Source organism: Oryctolagus cuniculus, chromosome 14 (assembly GCF_051225735.1).
Source record: "Oryctolagus cuniculus isolate XC-2025 breed Fujian yellow rabbit chromosome 14, ASM5122573v1, whole genome shotgun sequence".
NCBI lineage: Eukaryota > Metazoa > Chordata > Mammalia > Lagomorpha > Leporidae > Oryctolagus > Oryctolagus cuniculus.
This window is the reverse complement of record NC_142880.1, coordinates 81,011,299-81,030,224: the sequence shown is the minus strand read 5'-3', so window position 1 is coordinate 81,030,224 and position 18,926 is coordinate 81,011,299. Positions and strand designations below refer to the sequence as shown.

At 45.3% G+C, this 18,926-nt stretch overlaps 1 protein-coding gene across 6 annotated transcripts in view; it reads left to right on the top strand.

Annotated features, from left to right (window-relative positions):
• Positions 1 to 18,926, top strand: part of PDE4D (phosphodiesterase 4D) — a 1,644,269-nt gene that overhangs the window by 93,180 nt on the left and 1,532,163 nt on the right. The window lies entirely within an intron of this gene.

Below are 18,926 nucleotides of genomic sequence, written 5' to 3'. Positions count from 1 at the left end.
CCAGCAGACTAGAGAAGGAAGAGTATTTGATAGATACTATGGTGACTTTAGGGTCCAGGCCTGGACGGTACCAACATCCCTTATACTCACAATCTGTTGGCCAGAACCAGTGTCATAATTCTTCCAGATGTAGGGGTTTAGATAAGGTAGTACAGAATGTGCTGAAAGACAAGAACTCATGAATATTTGTGGGTACCATTGATCTTTTCTTTCAGGAGCACCTTAGAGATGTGGGCTTCCAATTGTGTCATCCTTGTTGACAGTTCTACCTTGTGCCCAGGTACCGCCAGCTGGTTTGGCATGAGTCCGCTCAACAGCAGATGGTGCTCCTACGGCAAATTTCATTTCTCTTCTTCCTGTACCTTAGCCAGGGAGGAGTTCTGAAGCATGTGTGCCAGCAGTACATTAGCATCTTGGATTAGTAGGGGTGGGTTCATCTTGATTTGGAACTATCATGGTTTTAGGCAGGTGAATGAAGGCTGTCACATGGGATGATTTCCCACCTGGATTTAATGTGATTTCACACAGCTAGGTTCTCATCAGGGGCACCACTTTGTTTTATGGTTACTCCCTGTTGTCATTATTTATAACACTTGCTACCTGGAGTGCTGAATGCCCAGCAAAATGCTAAGCAGTCTTGTGTGCACCAACAGAGGCAGGTTGCAGATTCTGCCTTTCCTTTCTCCATGACAGCAGTCTTTGGTTGATCTTCAACTTTGTATATGTTTCTTAGAACTATCTTAGGGAGGATTTTTCTACTATCTTTGTGCGTATGTCTTTGAATGGGCAACAAATATATATATATACACACTATATATATAGAACAAATATATATTAAAATGTGATAAAATAGGATAAAAATATTAATAGAATGTTCTGACTGATAAAAATAAAATTTTGTTTTTTGTCGATTATTTCTAACCTCTAGGTATTAACATATAAGAACTACTTAGAGAATATAAAAGCAATGTATAGATAATATAGCATAAATGATACATGACTGATAGGGTATACAAAGCCTGCGGTGGCTCAGGGTACAGAAGTGGTGACTTAGCATGGATCCCAATGTGTGATGGACAAGGACTGTCAGCACAGCATGTAGTGAGGAACACATGACCTTTCTACTCAGCTTCTCAAGGGGGCAAACTGTATCTGTCACAAAAATAAAAACCTGGGTAGAACAGCAAAATAACATGAAATTAGTTAATAATAAGACACAGGGCATAGTTCTATTTTTTGTGGAACTGTGTAAGACAGAATTGACAAAATATACTTTAATAAAGCAGCTAGAAAAATCTAGAAATGTTCTCTGTGTTAGGATGCTTATAGCTTGCTGGCTGTGTGCTTCAGCCTTCTGAAATGGTGGCCACATTAAGCTTGTTAGCTAATTTGGAACCTAATACAGGGCTGAAACAATCTAATTAATACCTAATGGTACTTGCCTTAGATTAAGACTCCTCAGCTCTTTTCTGTACTCGCATATTTTTTACTACTTAAAATATGTATTTTATTTATTTTACAGACAGAGAGATAGAGGTAGGGATCTTCTGTCCACTGCATCACTCCCCAGATGCCTGCAACAGTCAGTACAGGGCCAGGCTAAGGTGAGAGCCCAGGACCCAGGTTTCTCCCACATGGATGAGGAACTCAACCGCTGGGGCACGCCTGCTGTCTCCCAGCATGTATGTAGGCAGGAAGCTGGAATCAAGAGGAGCCAGGACTGGGATCCAGTCCCTCTGATATAGAATATGAACATACAAGTGAAGTCTTTTTTTTTTTTTTTTTTGACAGGCAGAGTGGGTAGTGAGAGAGAGAGAGAGAGAAAGGTCTTCCTTTTTGCCATTGGTTCACCCTCCAATGGCCGCCGCGGCCAGTGTGCTGCGGCCGGCGCACCACACTGATCCGATGGCAGGAGCCAGGTACTTCTCCTGGTCTCCCATGGGGTGCAGGGCCCAAGCACTTGGGCCATCCTCCACTGCACTCCCTGGCCACAGCAGAGAGCTGGCCTGGAAGAGGGGCAACCAGGACAGAATCCAGCGCCCCGACCGGGACTAGAACCCAGTGTGCCGGCGCCACAAGGCGGAGGATTAGCCTAGTGAGCCGTGGCGCAAGCCCACAAGTGAAATCTTAAATGATATATCAAATGCCTGCCCCACCAAAAATTATTTTTAATTGAAATAAACCAGTCTCAAATCTTCTCATGTCTGTGGCAATCTGAGTTTGCAAAAATAGCCTTTTTCTTTTGGCTCCTGTGGAGTCTGGTTTTATGTGGGTAGAGAAAAATTGCTAGGCTTAGTGCAAACTCTAAGTATACTGCATCCTTTTTACCAAACATGTGCCACTGTGTGCCTGATTCTGTGGTCTTGTCTCCTACTTCTCCTCCTCCTTTTTTTCAGGCAATTGCTCTCATATTTAGAAAAACAGAGGCACTAGAAACCCATTCTATGTTAGGACTTTGGAGACTCATAGGAAACACAGAACAATATTGCAATATCGGTGTAAAGGGTGCTCCTATGAGATTGGAAGAGAGGCAGATTTAAATTAAAATAGATCTGATGGCTTAACTTTGGGTCTGATGAGGTAATGTGATATGGTACATTGCTCTCTCAAAATCTTAAAGGCTTTTCAATGAATGATGAAATAAAATAAGAACTGTAGCAGCCAGTAGGAATACAGTCTAGGAAGTATGTCCAGGGGTAAGGAAAGCTGATGACACCATGAAAATCAGGTGTTTGTGAGCTCCGTTGGTGGAGGGAAAGAACAACTTGTATTTATTAATTGGGTTGGTTCAGCTCCATACTTGAACCTATATAAAATGTTGAGGTCAAAAGCATGATTTTAGAATCACACTGAGGTGGATTTAAATCCTGGCAATGGTACAGTAGCTACATAAACTTAAGCAAAAAATTCTGCCTCTAGCTTAGCCTAGGTTTTTTCTTTCATAAAAAGTATTTGATAAAACTTACCTCAAGGATTTATTATAAGGGTTTTATGAAACAATGCTATAGACTTTGGCAAATAGGTAAATGTCAAAGAATAGGCAGCATTATGGTCAGCAGTATAATTACCATGAAGTTAACATGAAAACTTTCATAATTCCTTTTTTAATGATTCAATACATGCCTTGAGGTCTTTGAAGGCCTCAAAGACGTCATTGGAAACACTCATCATCATTGGATCACTTGTCTTCTCCAGGCAGTGGTCATGAGGCAGAATACAGACACTACAGTAAAAGATTTGAAACCACTCTCACGTATTCAGATAGAATACGGCTCCTAAAAGATGTTGACAGATTTTTCCATCCTGGACTGCTAGAGTCTGCTTACAAAAAAACGTTCATTGTGGGAAATGGCGGCAAACCGATCAGTGTCCAAGTCTTGTGTGGCTGTTTTTCCCAAATTCTTTGAGTCCTAACTAGTCTACTTGCAAGACAGGAATAGTGGAAATAGCACTCTCTGAGTGTGTTTTGAAGACAGGCATGATTGTCTTGATGGTCATCATGTTGGCATTTTACTGATTGAGCAGATAGATCTAGCCACGAACAGAGAAAACCTCAGGAGGAGTGAGTGAAGCAAAAGCAAGAGGAGTTCCAGTGTATGTGACCAGTGATATAAAACCACCCAGCAGCCTGTGTGACCAGTGATAATGCTACCCAGCAGCCTATGTGACCAGTGATAATACTACCCAGCAGCCTATGTGACCAGTGATAATACCACCCAGCAGCCTATGTGACTAGTGATATAAAACCACCCAGCAGCCTATGTGACCAGTGATAATACTACCCAGCAGCCTATGTGACCAGTGATAATACTACCCAGCAGCCTATGTGACCAGTGATATAAAACCAGCCAGCAGCCTATGTGACCAGTGATATAAAACCAGCCAGCAGCCTATGTGACCAGTGATAATACTACCCAGCAGCCTGTGTGACCAGTGATATAAAACCACCCAGCAGCCTATGTGACCAGTGATATAAAACCACCCAGCAGCCTATGTGACCAGTGATAATACCAGCCAGCAGCCTATGTGACCAGGGATAATACCACCCAGCAGCCTATGTGACCAGTGATATAAAACCAGCCAGCAGCCTATGTGACCAGTGATAATACTACCCAGCAGCCTATGTGACCAGTGATATAAAACCACCCAGCAGCCTGTGTGACCAGTGATAATACCACCCAGCAGCCTATGTGACCAGTGATATAAAACCACCCAGCAGCATATGTGACCAGTGATAATACTACCCAGCAGCCTATGTGACCAGTGATAATACTACCCAGCAGCCTGTGTGACCAGTGATATAAAACCAGCCAGCAGCCTATGTGACCAGTGATATAAAACCAGCCAGCAGCCTATGTGACCAGTGATAATACTACCCAGCAGCCTATGTGACCAGTGATATAAAACCACCCAGCAGCATATGTGACCAGGGATAATACCACCCAGCAGCCTATGTGACCAGTGATAATACCAGCCAGCAGCCTATGTGACCAGGGATAATACCACCCAGCAGCCTATGTGACCAGTGATATAAAACCAGCCAGCAGCCTATGTGACCAGTGATAATACTACCCAGCAGCCTATGTGACCAGTGATATAAAACCACCCAGCAGCCTGTGTGACCAGTGATAATACCACCCAGCAGCCTATGTGACCAGTGATATAAAACCACCCAGCAGCATATGTGACCAGTGATAATACTACCCAGCAGCCTATGTGACCAGTGATAATACTACCCAGCAGCCTATGTGACCAGTGATAATACTACCCAGCAGCCTGTGTGACCAGTGATATAAAACCAGCCAGCAGCCTATGTGACCAGTGATATAAAACCACCCAGCAGCCTATGTGACCAGTGATAATACTACCCAGCAGCCTATGTGACCAGTGATATAAAACCACCCAGCAGCATATGTGACCAGGGATAATACCACCCAGCAGCCTATGTGACCAGTGATAATACCACCCAGCAGCCTGTGTGACCAGGGATATAATGCCACCCAGCAGCATATGTGACCAGGGATATAAAACCAGCAAGCAGCCTGTGTGACCAGTGATATAAAACCACCCAGCAGCCTATGTGACCAGTGATAATACTACCCAGCAGCCTATGTGACCAGTGATAATACCAGCCAGCAGCCTATGTGACCAGTGATATAAAACCAGCCAGCAGCCTATGTGACCAGTGATATAAAACCAGCCAGCAGCATATGTGACCAGGGATATAAACCACCCAGCAGCCTATGTGACCAGGGATATGAAACCACCCAGTAGCCTATGTGACCAGGGATATAAAATCACCCAGCAGCCTATGTGACTAGTGATAATACCACCCAGCAGCCTATGTGACCAGGGATATAAACCACCCAGCAGCCTATGTGACCAGGCATATGACCACCCAGCAGCCTATGTGACCAGGGATATAAAATCACCCAGCAGCCTATGTGACCAGGGATATAAAATCACCCAGCAGCCTATGTGACCAGGGATATGAAACCACCCAGCAGCCTATGTGACTAGTGATAATACCACCCAGCGGCCTCCTTGGGCAGCTGGGTCAGAGGTGACAGAACAAACTGCAAATCTAAATTGAGATTGTTATGTAGGAAAGGTGTAAAATGTACAGGTCACACTATTGGATCATAGCTTAGAGCTACTGAGGGGAGAAAAATGTATTTCTGATTTTAAGGTGAGCTTCGCTCACTTTGTTTATACTTGCTTTTTAATCCCCTGATTTACAGGTGATTTTTAACATCATCATTTTATTCTTTTCAAGCTAAATTGTTTGGATTGTACTTAAAAATTCAGAAATGAAATTTGAAATTCCTTATTTTTGGGATGAAATGAATGCCTCTAGTTTTTTTTTTTTTTAATATTTATTTATTTGACAGGCAAAGTTACAGAGAAGGAGAGACAGACATCTTCCATCTGCTGATTCACTCACCAAATGACTGCAACAGCTGGCCAGGACTGGGCCAGGCCAAAGCCAGGAGCCTGAAATTCCACCTGGGTCTACCACGTGGGTGGCAGAGGCCATCTTTTTCTGCTTTCCCAGACACATCAGCAGGAAGCTAGATTGGAAGTGGAGCAGCAGGGGCCCATAGGGAATGCCTGTGTGGCAGCCTGTGGTTTAACCTATGGCACCAGGAGGCTGGCCCCAGTGCCTCTATTGAAAGAAATCCTTTTACACAAGAATGCCTTCTCTCTGTGGAGATGCCTTGGTTTTGTGTAATAATATCATTAATGATGATGGAGTCAGTTATTTATGGGAGGCTTTCCCTAGTGGTATTGTCTGACTTTCTTCTAGTTATTTCATAAAGTTCTTATAATAATACACGTGAAAGGCCACAGTAGTTCTAGTCCTTAAATAACCTTGCTTTGCCTGAAGTTAGTCTGTCAATTTTTCCTTCAAACATCATAACCTGTTTTGAGTCTAGCTACCAGTTGCTTACTATTTTCAGAGTAAATGGAAAATCAGCACTTTGGAAATTATATTCCTTTTCATGAGCTATGAAGATCATTCCATTGGAAGTTTTATTACAACCTCAAATAATTGTGACTTGAAAAAGAATTTCCAAAGGTGTTTGACTCCTGAAGGCATCCAGTGCAGTAAAGAGTTCATTCCTCATTCTCTGTGGCTTCTGTTCAAATGTCAGTTCCTCCATTTATTAGCTGCAAAATTGGCCTGAGGAAAATTATTTAGCTTAATAATCTCAGTGTTCTCACATGTAAACAAGAATAGTATTACCAATCTCATATGGTTATAGTTATTTAAAAAATTATTTATTTGATAGGTAGAGTTACAGAGAGAGAGAGGAAGAGACTAAGAGTCAGATCTTCTCCCTGTTGGTTCACTTCTCAGATAGAAGCAATGGCTGGGGCTGGGGCTGGGGCTGGGGCCGGGGCCGGGGCCGGGGCCAGGGCTGGGGCTGGGGCTGGGGCTGGGGCCAGGGCCAGGGCTGGGGCCGGGGCTGGGACCAGGCCAGGCTGAAGCCAAGAGCCAGGAGCTCCATCCAGGTCTCCTCTGGAGGGTGCAGGTCCTCTTTCATGGCTTTTCTAGGTGCATTCACAGGGAACTGGGTCAGAAGTGGGGCATCAAGGATGCTAAACAGCTCTCATATGGGATGTTGGGGTCACAGATGGCAACTTAACCCACTGCACCACAGCTCCTACTCCTCATAGAATTAGCAAGAAGGTCATATGAGTTCCTATTTGCAAAACATTAAGAATGGTGTCTTCCCCATGGCAAGAGCCTTTGGAGTGCTTTTAAATAAAAAAGCCTGCATTTCTGAGGCTCATTGCTAGCCCATTACCAGCAAGTAATGACCAAGACACGAAGGCAGTACCTGTGGTCAGGCATGCAAACCTTTGCTGACTCTGTCACAAGGGAACAGTGCACTCCTCAGCAAGACTTGCTGTCCTTGTCGTACAATGGGGAAGAGAGGTAGCAGCTATCTCATGTGGTAGTTGGGAGGATTGCATGGGATGAAACCTAGAAAGGTTCATGCTGAGTCACGGGCTTCATCCACTTCTCATCCAGGTGGGCCAAGACCATGCAGCTTCTTAGTGTTGACTTTAACTAATGTGATCTCCCTCCCAAGCACACTCCTGCTGGTTAGCAGGAAAAATTAATCCAGTGTCCAATTTTCTTGCAGTCTGATGTATTGATTTGTTCTGTGTCTAGAAACACACGCTTGGACCCTTGGGTCTCTCCGTGTCCCAGGTTATCTGGCTCCTCTCCACCATGGGGTCTGGGTATGTGGGGTGGGGAAGGGCCACAGGCAGCTTCTGGTGGGAGAGAAGATTCTGGGGCAAGGAATGGTGTCCTCTGGCTGTATTGTCCTCCCAGGTGCTACTTGGCCTGCTGGTGCTCTTCACTGGGATTTGAGCCAGTGTCACATGGGATTAGTTAGGGTGGACATTGTCTCACCCTCAGCGTGTCCCAGGCCTTTGCATCCTGGTCCTACTCCAGAAACAGAAGCCCAGCACCTGGATGGACTCTGCTCCCAGCCTTGGCTAGGATATCACGACACCCCTCACCAGGCTGCTGTCAGGCTCTTGGCTCAGCTACTTTATAGTGTTCCTCCTTACTATCCCCGGGTCCGGCGCCACCACCGTGTGGGCCACAGGGAAGCAAGAGCTGCCCAGGAAAGCTAACCTTCAAGGCCTGCCTCGGCCTCACTGCCTCCAAAGTTCTGCTGGCACGGGACAGGCTGAAAGGCTCTGTCTTCCTAGAGCCCTAAACCAGAACAGGAACTGCAGTCCCATGTCACTCTGGCTGGCTTCTAACCATGCGGCTCTCTCTAAGACATTCACTACCGACCACTGGGCTCATTCCCTGCTTTTGCTCCTCCCAATCCCTGAGCAGGAGGCAGCAGCTTTGCCCTCTCTTCTATGCCACATCTTCCCTTCAATGGCGGAGAACTAGAACCAAGCCCCTCTCTATGTGAAGGGAATAAGGGTAGTTAAATATTCTTCCTGCACACAAGTCTTTAGTGAGGCTTGCATGAGGCTCTGTTGAGTGCTATGGTTTCTATGCAATGTTCCCTCAGAGGTTCATGTGTTGAAAGTTTGGCAGTGTGGCGTAGTGGTGGAATCTTCCAGGGGTGGGGCCTGGGGCAAGGGGAGTAGGTGATGGGGTGCTGGCCTCAGAAGGGCTTAGTGTGGTTCCCCTGGTGCCTGGTTAGTTTCTGCAACAGTGGCTCCTGAGTCTTCATGGCCTCCTGTCTCACCAGGAAATCCCTCCCTTTCACACCCTGTGGCTATGCTGCTGTCTACCATGTTGTGACACAGGCGTGGTGGCCATTCCCTAGAGGCCAGCCTGATGGAGCTGCTGGGTCTGGGATTTTCAGGCTCCCAAACTATCATCTGAATGAACCTCTTTTGTTTAGAAAGTGCCCTACATTTGTTATAGTAACGGAAAATGGATTAAAAAGTCAGATGCTTAGTATGACCTCCCTGTTTGATTTTTTTAAAAAGATTTATTTATTTATTTGAAAGTCAGAGTTACACAGAGAGAGGAGAGGCAGAGAGAGAGAGAGAGGTCTTCCATCCACTGGTTCACTCCTCAATTGGCTGGAATGACTGGAGCTGTGCCGATCTGAAGCCAGGAGCCAGGAGTTTCTTCTGGGTCTTCCACGGGGGTGCAGGGGCCCAAGGACCTGGGCCATCTTCTACTGCTTTTCCACACCATAGCAGAGAGCTGGATTGGAAGTGGAGCATCCGGGTCTCAAACCGGCACCCATATGGCATGCTGGCGCTTCAGGCCAGGGCGTTAACCCACTACACCACAGCGCCATCCCCTCCCTCTTTGATTTTTGTCCCAAGGATGTGTAGTGCCTGAAAAGGAAGGAAAAAGTACAGCAACACTTCCTGAGTGTTAATCCACAGCAAGCATGTGAACAATATAAACATTACTATTAATTTTTTAAGAGTTATTTTATTTATTTGAAAGATGGGGAGACAGAAATCTTCCATCTGCTGGTTTACTCCCCAAATGGTTGCAATGGCTTGGGCTGGGCCAGGCTAAAGCCAGGAGCCTGGAACTCCTTCTGCATCTCCCATGTTTCTATAGGGAACCAAGAGCCCCACATCTTCCACTGCTTTCCCAGGTGTGTTAGCAGGGAGCTGGCTCTGAAGTGGAGCAGCTGGGACTTGAATCAGCATTCTTTGGGGATGTTGGCATACACTTAGCCTGCTGCACCATAACGCTCCTCCCTAAACTGTGATGATGATGCAGCAGCTATTAGCACAGAAAAGTTGTTCTTTAGATTGTTCTTCCGCTTGGATGGCTTGAAGTTCTGGAGAAAAAGGGACCAAAGGACATTTTAGAGTTTTCAGAGTGCTTGTACCCTTGGCATCGTGACACCTACTGTTTCTCCCCCTTCCCGGTTCTCCCACTCTCCTTTCTCCCATCCCTCTGGTCACACAGGCCCTGCTGTCCCTGGAACATCGAGTGATTTCTCTTGCCTTGCAACTTTTGTAATTGCTCTTGTCTCACCCAAAGCCTAAGTGCCTGCATTTGCTCTCAGCTGGCTCCTGATCTGTAGGGCTGCCCTTGCATGCTGCCACCTCATTTACTTGCCCTGGCCATGCTAACTGCAGTAGCCACTCTCACTTCCAGTTACTTTCCATATTGCATCACCTGCTTTATTTCCTTTTTTTCAGAAGTCGCATTTTAAAAATACCTTCATGTTTATTGTCTCTATCCCACTACAGTGCAGCCTTCAAAAGGACAGGGACTGTGTCTGGATTACTCCTCACTGTCCCCAGAGTGTGCAAAGGACCTGGCACATGCAGAACTCAATGTGGTTGTTGAGCACATGATTACTGTCTTATTGTAGGTATAAGAAATTATCACCATTATTAACAGTGGGGACATGGATGTGCATGGAGAAGACATATCTTGTATATGCACAGAAATAAAGTTCTCTGTATTTTTGTTGTGTTCAGTGTAATGGTAAAAATTGATTTCTCTTTGTTGTTTTCTTCTGGCTTGGTGGTGGCAGCAGGTGGAAGAGTTCTAAAGTCCATGGAAGGCAGACATCACAAATCAAGTTTCTCTCACGTTTATGATATTTAGTTGATCAATAGGTACATCTGTGGTTACTGGTGGTGGGAGATAGGGTGGTTGAGAAAAGATTACAGCCCACCAACTTTTCTATGATTAAACTGGGATGATGTTCCAGAGAAGGTACATTTTCAGAAGTTCCTTGATTGATAGAAGGAAGGCCATATATTTATTTTCGGGAAGACAAATGATTGTCAAATTGTGAGCTGAGCAGCCTCAGAGTTCTGTCAGCTACAGCTGCAGGAGGAAGTGTCATTGGAAGGGGCTGGTGTTGTGGCATAGTGGGCTACGCTGTTGTCTGCTGTGCTGGCATCCCATACTAGAGTGCCGGTTCACATCCAGGCTGCTCCACTTGCACCTGGGAAAACAGCAGAAGATGGCGGCATAGAGCTGGGCTCTTGCTACCCACTTGGGAGACTCAGGTGGAATTCTTGGCTCTTGGCTTTAGCCTGGGCCACACCTGCTTGTTGTGGCCCTTTACTGAGTGAACCAGCAAATGGAAGTTCGTTCCCTCTCCCCCTCCCTTCCCTTTCTCTCCCCCTCCCCCTCCCCCTTCTCTCCTTCTCCCCTTTCCCCTCCCCCTTCTCTCCCTCTCCCCCTCCCCTTCTCTCCCCCTCCTCCTCCCCTTCTCTCCCTCTCCCCCTCCCCCTTCTCTCCCTCACCCTCTCCCCCTCCCCCTTCTCTCCCTCTCCCTCTCCCCCTCCCCCTTCTCTCCCTCTCTCTCTCCCTCTCCCCCTCCCCCTTCTCTCCCTCTCTCTCTCCCTCTCCCCCTCCCCCTTCTCTCCCTCTCCCCCTCCCCCTTCTCTCCCTCTCCCTGTCCCTCCCTTGCCCCTCTCCCTCCCCCTCCCTGTTGCTCTGCCATTGAAATGAATGAATGAATGAATGAATGAATCTAAAAACCAAATGGGACCTTCACTGGAGCCAGGAGTTTGAAGCTGGGTGTAGTGAAAACTGCTCATTCCAGGCTTGGTGCTTCCGCAGAGAAAGACGAGAGGTGGCCCGCGCAGGAGTGTGGTTGTGGAGGCAGCTGCTGGGTTGCAGGTTGCCTCGGGCCCTGGCAGTGGAGAGGACCACCGGAGGCTGCAGGTCAGGAAGTCAGCCAGGGGTCGGCAGGGCCAGTGGTTTCTGCTCCAGCCTGCAGACTCGCAGAGCGAGGAAGTCTGGATGCTGGGGCTGGGCTTCCCTGGAGATGCTTCTGCTTGTGTGTCTGGTGGCCAGTGTGGCTTCCTCACAGCCTGGCCGCCTCAGGCTTGTCAGACATGTGTTTGTGGAGCTCAGCAAAGAAGACAGACAGGAGCTATGTGGCCTTCATGGCCAACCTTGGATATCACCTGGTGGTGTTTCATTTGTTGCCATGGTCACAAAGCCCACCCACATTTGCAGGGACAGTGCCGGAGTCCCCACTTCTGAGCAAGTGCAGTGTCTAAGGAGACTGGAGTCAGGCAGCCCAGGAAAGAGCCGGGCCTGTGACTGTGCTGTGGATCTAGGCTGTGCTTAGTGCCTGTGGGCTCTGACCTTCACTGCCTTTTTTGGTGAAGTCGAAGCTCTCAGGCGATCTTTGAGAGCGAATGGTTTCCTTCCTTAGCTCTGATGTGGTCAGGACCCAAGGACTGGGCGGCGATTGTTTGAAATCCTTGGTGGTCACGGTGGGGCCATCATGGTACTCTCGGATATATGGGGACTTCAGACAGGTTTTAGAAAAGTGGAATGGAACAAAAACCTGTACTTTGCTGCAAAATAAATTTTAAATCTATGCATAGATTTTAATAATATTTTTTCACGAACTTTTTGAAAATCCCTTATGGATCTTCAAACACATGGATTTCAGTGTTTTTTTTTTTTTTTAATCACAATAAGCTTATTGTTAAATTCCATTGTCTACAATGCTATTGAAGTACTCAGTATTATATGCCTGCCTCCTTGTCACCGAATAACTCAGCAGAATTTTCCAAACGTACATTCTTTTTCCACCTCCAGCCCATACCGGTGGGCCTTTTCTCTTTGACTTCCCTTCCCGTGGCCGTCTCTATTTCTCATTTCCATCTTATTTTCAATTCCATTTAGCAGTTCATCAAGCCCAGTGCTCTTTGCTCTTAGAGGCAGGGGAGCAAATTGTGCTGAGTTGGTAATACTTTTCCAACCAGACTCTGGGAAGCAGACTGAAATCCCCAAACCCAAATCACCATTGATTTCAACATAACTTAAAGAAAATAAAATGGGTGAGTGTTAGCTAATTGTGCCCCATAGTCTGGTTTTCTTAACAATTCTTATTTTTTCATTAACACAGAAGATAGAAAGGCAATGAAATTAATCTTCATCAAGAACTCTGTTATTATAAAGCTGAGAGTATAAGCGGTTGGAAATAAATTAAGCAAATGCAATCAGAATATTACTATTTTGGGAATTTTACATTAAGCGCTTACACAATAATCAAATATTACAGCATGACCATAAATTTTCCCTAGAATTTAGGAATGTGGTAGCTGTCCTGGGATACATTTATAGGAAAATCATGAGCCCAAATGGAATTTGCCAAGGACTATATATCAATTTACCATCCGGGCGACAGTATTAGAACCATGGCTTCTGCCCATTAATCACTGTGGCTGTGGCATCTCAACTAGGAAAGTTATGACTGTTATAAATAGTGTACCGAGGGTTTGTACTTTAGAGAGAAAAAACAATTGAAGGAGTTTGGGATCGTAGATGCCTTCAGGATAACACATAGTCTCTGGTCCTGCTGCTTTTTCCAGTTTTAAAAATTATCTGTGTAAGAGTCCTATACTTTAAATATTGAATTTTTTTTTTAAAAAAAGATACACAGGACAGACACTTCTGACCCACTGTTGACAGGCTCCAATTTTTTTGTCCCTGCAGATGGCAAGAAATATCTATCTATATATGTATTTTAGATTTTTATTTATTGAATAGGTATGCACGCACACACACACACACACATGCAGAGCTCAAAATGCCTGTGATGGTTGGGGCTGGGCTAAGTGGAAGCTGGGAGCTGGGAATTTAATACAAGTCTCCCCAGTTACTTCAGCCATTTCTGTTGCCTCCCAGGGTCTGCCCTAACAGGGAGCTGCAGTGAAACTCAGTTCCTATGATATGGGATGTGTATCTTCAACAACATCTTCACATCTAGGCTGAATGCCCACCCCTAATTATTTTTTAATGATGGGATTGAAACTCACGTCCTTGGTTAGGAATGAAATAGGAATTTAGGAAGAAACAAAGTGCAAGATGATCTACTGCTCAGAGAGCCACCCAGGGACCTTCCGTTGGGAAGAACAAGGAGCTTCCATGGGTGCAGTCTATTGAGCGAGAAGAGGGCAGGATGTGGTAAAAAAAAAATGCTTGGGTTATGGTGTCCAACTGTCTGGTTGAATTCCTGTTCTACTTCTTCCTCCTTTGTGTTCTTGACATCAATAACAAGTGCTCTCTAAATTAGGAATAATAATCACTGCCTAGCAAGAGTATTTCAGAGATTAATAAGTTCTATGAAATATTAAGCCAAGTATCTACCTCATATTCAGGAAACACTCATTTTAATATGGATCTGAGCCACTATATAATAATTAGTAAGCAGTATTGTCACCATCTTAGTGTCTCTAAATCATGAGCTGTTTGCTGTCTCTTGTTAAGTTTTCTTAACAATAAATTGTAGTGAGATTCAGGCTAGATTTGGGATGGAAATAGTGATGAGCTGCCAGCTATGTGGAATTGTTTGAGGAGTCTTGAGCGGGGCCAGTGGCCCATGGTCCCTTCCAGGGCTCTAAATTCTGCCTACTATGGATACATTCTTCCAAATTTTAAACAAATTTCCATGTCTTCTATTATAATGCCATTATTCCTGATGGTCAAAATGGGGGAAAATTAGGAGGGTGAGGAGAACTAAGTTAAGCCAGGGCTGCAGACTCCACTCTCCTTCTTTTGGGAAAACTGAATGCTCAGGTAGCATGTTCTTGCTTGGCTCCATTTGGCTGACACTGGCAGATGCCTGGTTCTGAGGGGATGCCTCTTCCTGACAGGGGTGTTAATCCTTAGCACCTTACTTTTGGTTTCTTTTATAGGATGGCATCTTCCAAAAAATTCATGGAAAATGCTTATTATGAGAAATTTATGCATGGATTTCAATTGTTTTTGCACTAAAAGAAACATCTGTCAGTTCCATTTTCCATACAGGGTTTGAAGTACCCTGGAATGTTCTCACCGTTTCTTGAACCCCTGCAGCCCCTGCAGGATTGCTTGCCTGTGGGTTATCGGGAATGAGCGCTGAGTTGAGTTGCAAGAGGGTAGACTGTTTGTCAAGAGGCCTCCATCACATGACCAGGGGCACATGGCTTCATCTTTAAACTCTGGTTGCCTCCTCTTAAGGAAAATGGCTTAGAGGTTCCCCAGGCTCTTTATTGTTTATTGTCCCTCATTCTGTGATCATTGATGAGAGCCCAGGTGCTTCCTGAAGGGTGCCAAGGAGTAGAGAAAGGAAAGACATCACAACTGGTCTCTTTCCCACATGGACCAGACCCTCTTAGTGGTATTTGATTCTGGGGAGTTTAAGGTCTCCAGAAACAACCATGTCAGGCTACTGAGCCCTCACCACGTGCTCCTTAAATCGCCTTTCCTGCCACCAACTCCTCTAGAACAGTACTAATACCGTGACCACCAGCACCGTGTGGCTGTTCACATGAAGCAAAATTCAATAAGATGAAAACTGCTGTTCCTCACACACATAATCCCATTTCAAGTCCTCAGTTCCCACATGTGGCTGGTGGCTGCAGAATTGCTAATGGAGTGTTTCTCAGGAAGCTGTATGCTTCTGAAGTTCCATTGAACCTGACACCATGGAGATTTTGTGGCCGTTGGAGCAGGGTAATGCAATCCCAGGGGAAGTTCTCTAGTTTTAATTATACTCGGGTTAACAAACTCATTGTTGCAATCAAAATAATGGATGCTCAACATTCCATTATGATGATTTTTAGCCATGCAGTCAATAGGTTTTATTAGACATCACCCATTCACTGTGTACTACTCAAATGAAGAATGACTGTGGGTCTATTGAGAGACAGAAAAAGAGAGTGAGAGAGAAAAGAATTGGATGACTGGGAGTGTTAGAAAAATAAATATAACTTGATCAGACTATTGGAACTAGAAAACCTCTCTGGATCTTTTTTCTATCCATGGAAAATTGCAGACAGTTTTAATACAATGAGCACTCCACACTAAAATTTGCTGTGCCATTTATATATTAATATTGGCATTTATAGCAGTACTACAGACCAAAGAGTCATTGTGTTCCAGACCAAACAAAAATTTTATAAAATGGTTTGTCCCAGCCAATGTTAAAAAGAGAAAGCATTTACAGTACGCCAAGCACTGTGCTGATGGCTTCCCATGCTTTTTCCTTGTGTGAGTTTCACAACATTTCTCTGACAAAGATCAACTGTGCACCTGCTGGAGCTACAGCGCCAGGTAGAGGTAAAGCATGCGATTTGGACTGGAAGAAGCTGAGCTCAAATTCCAGCTCCTGTTACGTACTGACTCCAGGACTATGAGCATTTTCTTAAATTCTATTAGCTCCCTTCTCTATTTGTAAAAGAGGGAACGTGATACTGGCTTCAGATGATTGCTGTGAGAGTTGAGTCAGATATGGCAAATAGAGTGCTTTGCAATACCTGGCTCACAGAATGTTGAATAAAGGGGAAGGAGTCATCCTTTCCAGGCCTGCAGCACTGACCCTGTGCACGTTCACATTCAGCAGGTTTTGGTTGAATATGCACGCGTATGGGGGGATGTAGGTCACGTTTTCCTTCACCTGCAGAACATTTTCTGGGAGTGTGAGTGGAATGATTTGGGGAAGGCCAAAAGCCTGTTGTTCAACCTCAAATATCTCCCTACTGGCCCTGGTTGCTGTTTTGAAATTTAGGCCTTGCTCACTCTATTCAGCAAAAGGTTCCTGTTAAGAGCAGATATTACTTTGGAGAAGGAATACACTAGGCTCTCGTGTGCCATCGCCCCTGTTTAGCTGCCAAGCCTCCCATCTAGGGTGGCGCTGTTGAGTGCAAGCAGCACTGGCATGGGAGCTGGAGGTTCTGGCCTGCAGACTGGCTCTGCCAGCACCTGGCATCCCTTCCCTGGGCCTCGGGGCCTCAGTTTTCCTATTTATTTCAAGGGCAGGGGCTTAGAATGGATCTCTTATGAATGGTTTGACTTGTCTTTCTATAGGTGGAACACTAGACAGATGTTTTCATGGTGAGGCATGGGGGCAGCATGAGGGCTTTGGAAGGTGATAATGTAGGGATTATAGCACTGGAAAAGCAGGCAGGAAGCATCTTGGAGTCTGATTATAAAGACCTGTGGTAACATTCTTAGGACTGTGTCCTGGTTTTGGTTGAAGCCAATCTGGCTTAGAAAAATTACTTAGGAATTCTGCATGTTAGGCCTCAACACAAGTTCATCTGGAGTGAAGCCAGTTGGGTACTGTAAACGTGACCTTCAACACCGGACGTCAAGCAGAGAGGGCTTGTGTGTGTTGTGGAAAATGATTCCAGGGCATTTGCCGGCATGCAGACATTCAACCATGAACTGCCAGGAAGCTATGGGTCTGGTGAGACTGGCCCTGCCCACAGCTGTTAGCAGTGGAATAGCTCTTTGTGGTTGTATGCCTGTCGGGGAACAGGGGAGCCAACAATTCTTGGGCACCTTCCATATGCCGGCCACCCCATAGACGTTTCACATATGTTAGCTCCTGCAAACCTCACAGCACTTCCATGGGGTGGACATTATCATCTTCATGGCACAAATAAGGAGAGTGAGACTCCGAGGGGAAGGTAGCAGAGCCGAGATTTGAACATAAGACCTTTGGATGTCAAAATTCATACTTTGTTTGGTAAGAATGTCACACGCATATCTTAGGGATGTTCTGCCGGCATTGCTTGCTATTATAGTTCAGTGTTCTTTGCCCCTGGGTTTGTGGATGGAATTATTGTCCTCATATCATTGCTATTTTCAGGCATTTCTGGAACAAAGAAATAATTGCCACCAGCAGCTCCTGCCATCATCTACTCTCAAAGACAGTATTTGAAGTCATTCGTTATATTTTCCAGCTGTCAAAACTACAACTCCAATTTAAGTTTTGTCTTGGCTCTTGCGTTCTTTTACACTTGGTTGATTGGGAGTTAGTTTTGTGTTTTCTTCCACACTTTCAGAAACTCTTGTTTGGATTTTATTGACACTCATTTTGCAGGTTTTAAAAAGGTTAACAAAGAAGATTGAGGCTCTCTGGGTTTCTCATTAAGATGTTGTAGAGGGGAAGACGGATTGGATCAGAGGATGGGGCTAGATGGATCTATTGATTGAGGCAAAGGCTGCAAACATGTTCCGGGAAGCATTTCAATGTTTTGTTAACAAGCAGGGCTGGGAAAACACGAGGGGCCTCAGCAGAGTTGGAGTTTCCTGGGAAGCGTCTGCTAAGAGGAACAATTAGCCAGAGCTCACGTTTAACGTAGGGACTCCTGAGTGAGGCCTGGAGTGAGGGCTGCTGCGGGCTGTGGTTGATGGTGATCCCAATCAATGTGGCGTGATCACTTTCGCCCACACGTCATTATCAGCTGTGGAGCCCCTACCTCCTCAGTGCTCTTGCAGTGAGGATGAGGAAGGCTCCATCCTCCTCCCTAAGACAACGGCAGGATGATGTGCTTGATCCAGGGATGTGTGTGTGCTGTTTATTCATGGCTTCAACCATTGAGTGGGCTGGACAAAGATGCTATCGAAATGTGGCCCTTTTTTCTTTCATCCTGTGTTTCCTTCCTTTCTTTAGCTTTTCCATGGTGAACTATGTCAGAGTCAAGAGCTTACATCGTGTAGTTTACAGCATAATAACAACAGTAAACACTGTGTGTGTCCCTGGCTCGCCTATGGAATATGAGACATTATCCTTTCAGTCTCTTCTCTGAACACTCCTTGAAATGTGGATTTCTTATGTCCTTGCTTTTCTTGAAGCTTTACCACATAGGATAGATGATTATATACCTTTCTTGTTTTTAAAATAAGGTGTGTGTTTAAGAGAGAGAGAGAGAGAGAGAGAGAGAGATTTCCAGGTATCCTGTAACAGGGGTTGAGAACCCTTTTTCTGCCAAGGACCATTTGGATATTTATAAAATCATTCATGGGCCATAGAAAATGATCATCTTAGCAATTAGCTTGATAGAGATTTATTGAATTTGAAGTCCCACCTGCCATTACCTTTGGAGGCCTAGTTCGCATGATTTCATAGACCTTATATGCCACACAGGCCAGATGTTCCCTACCCCTGCTGGACCAGATTTACAAAGACTGGTCCTATTTTTTT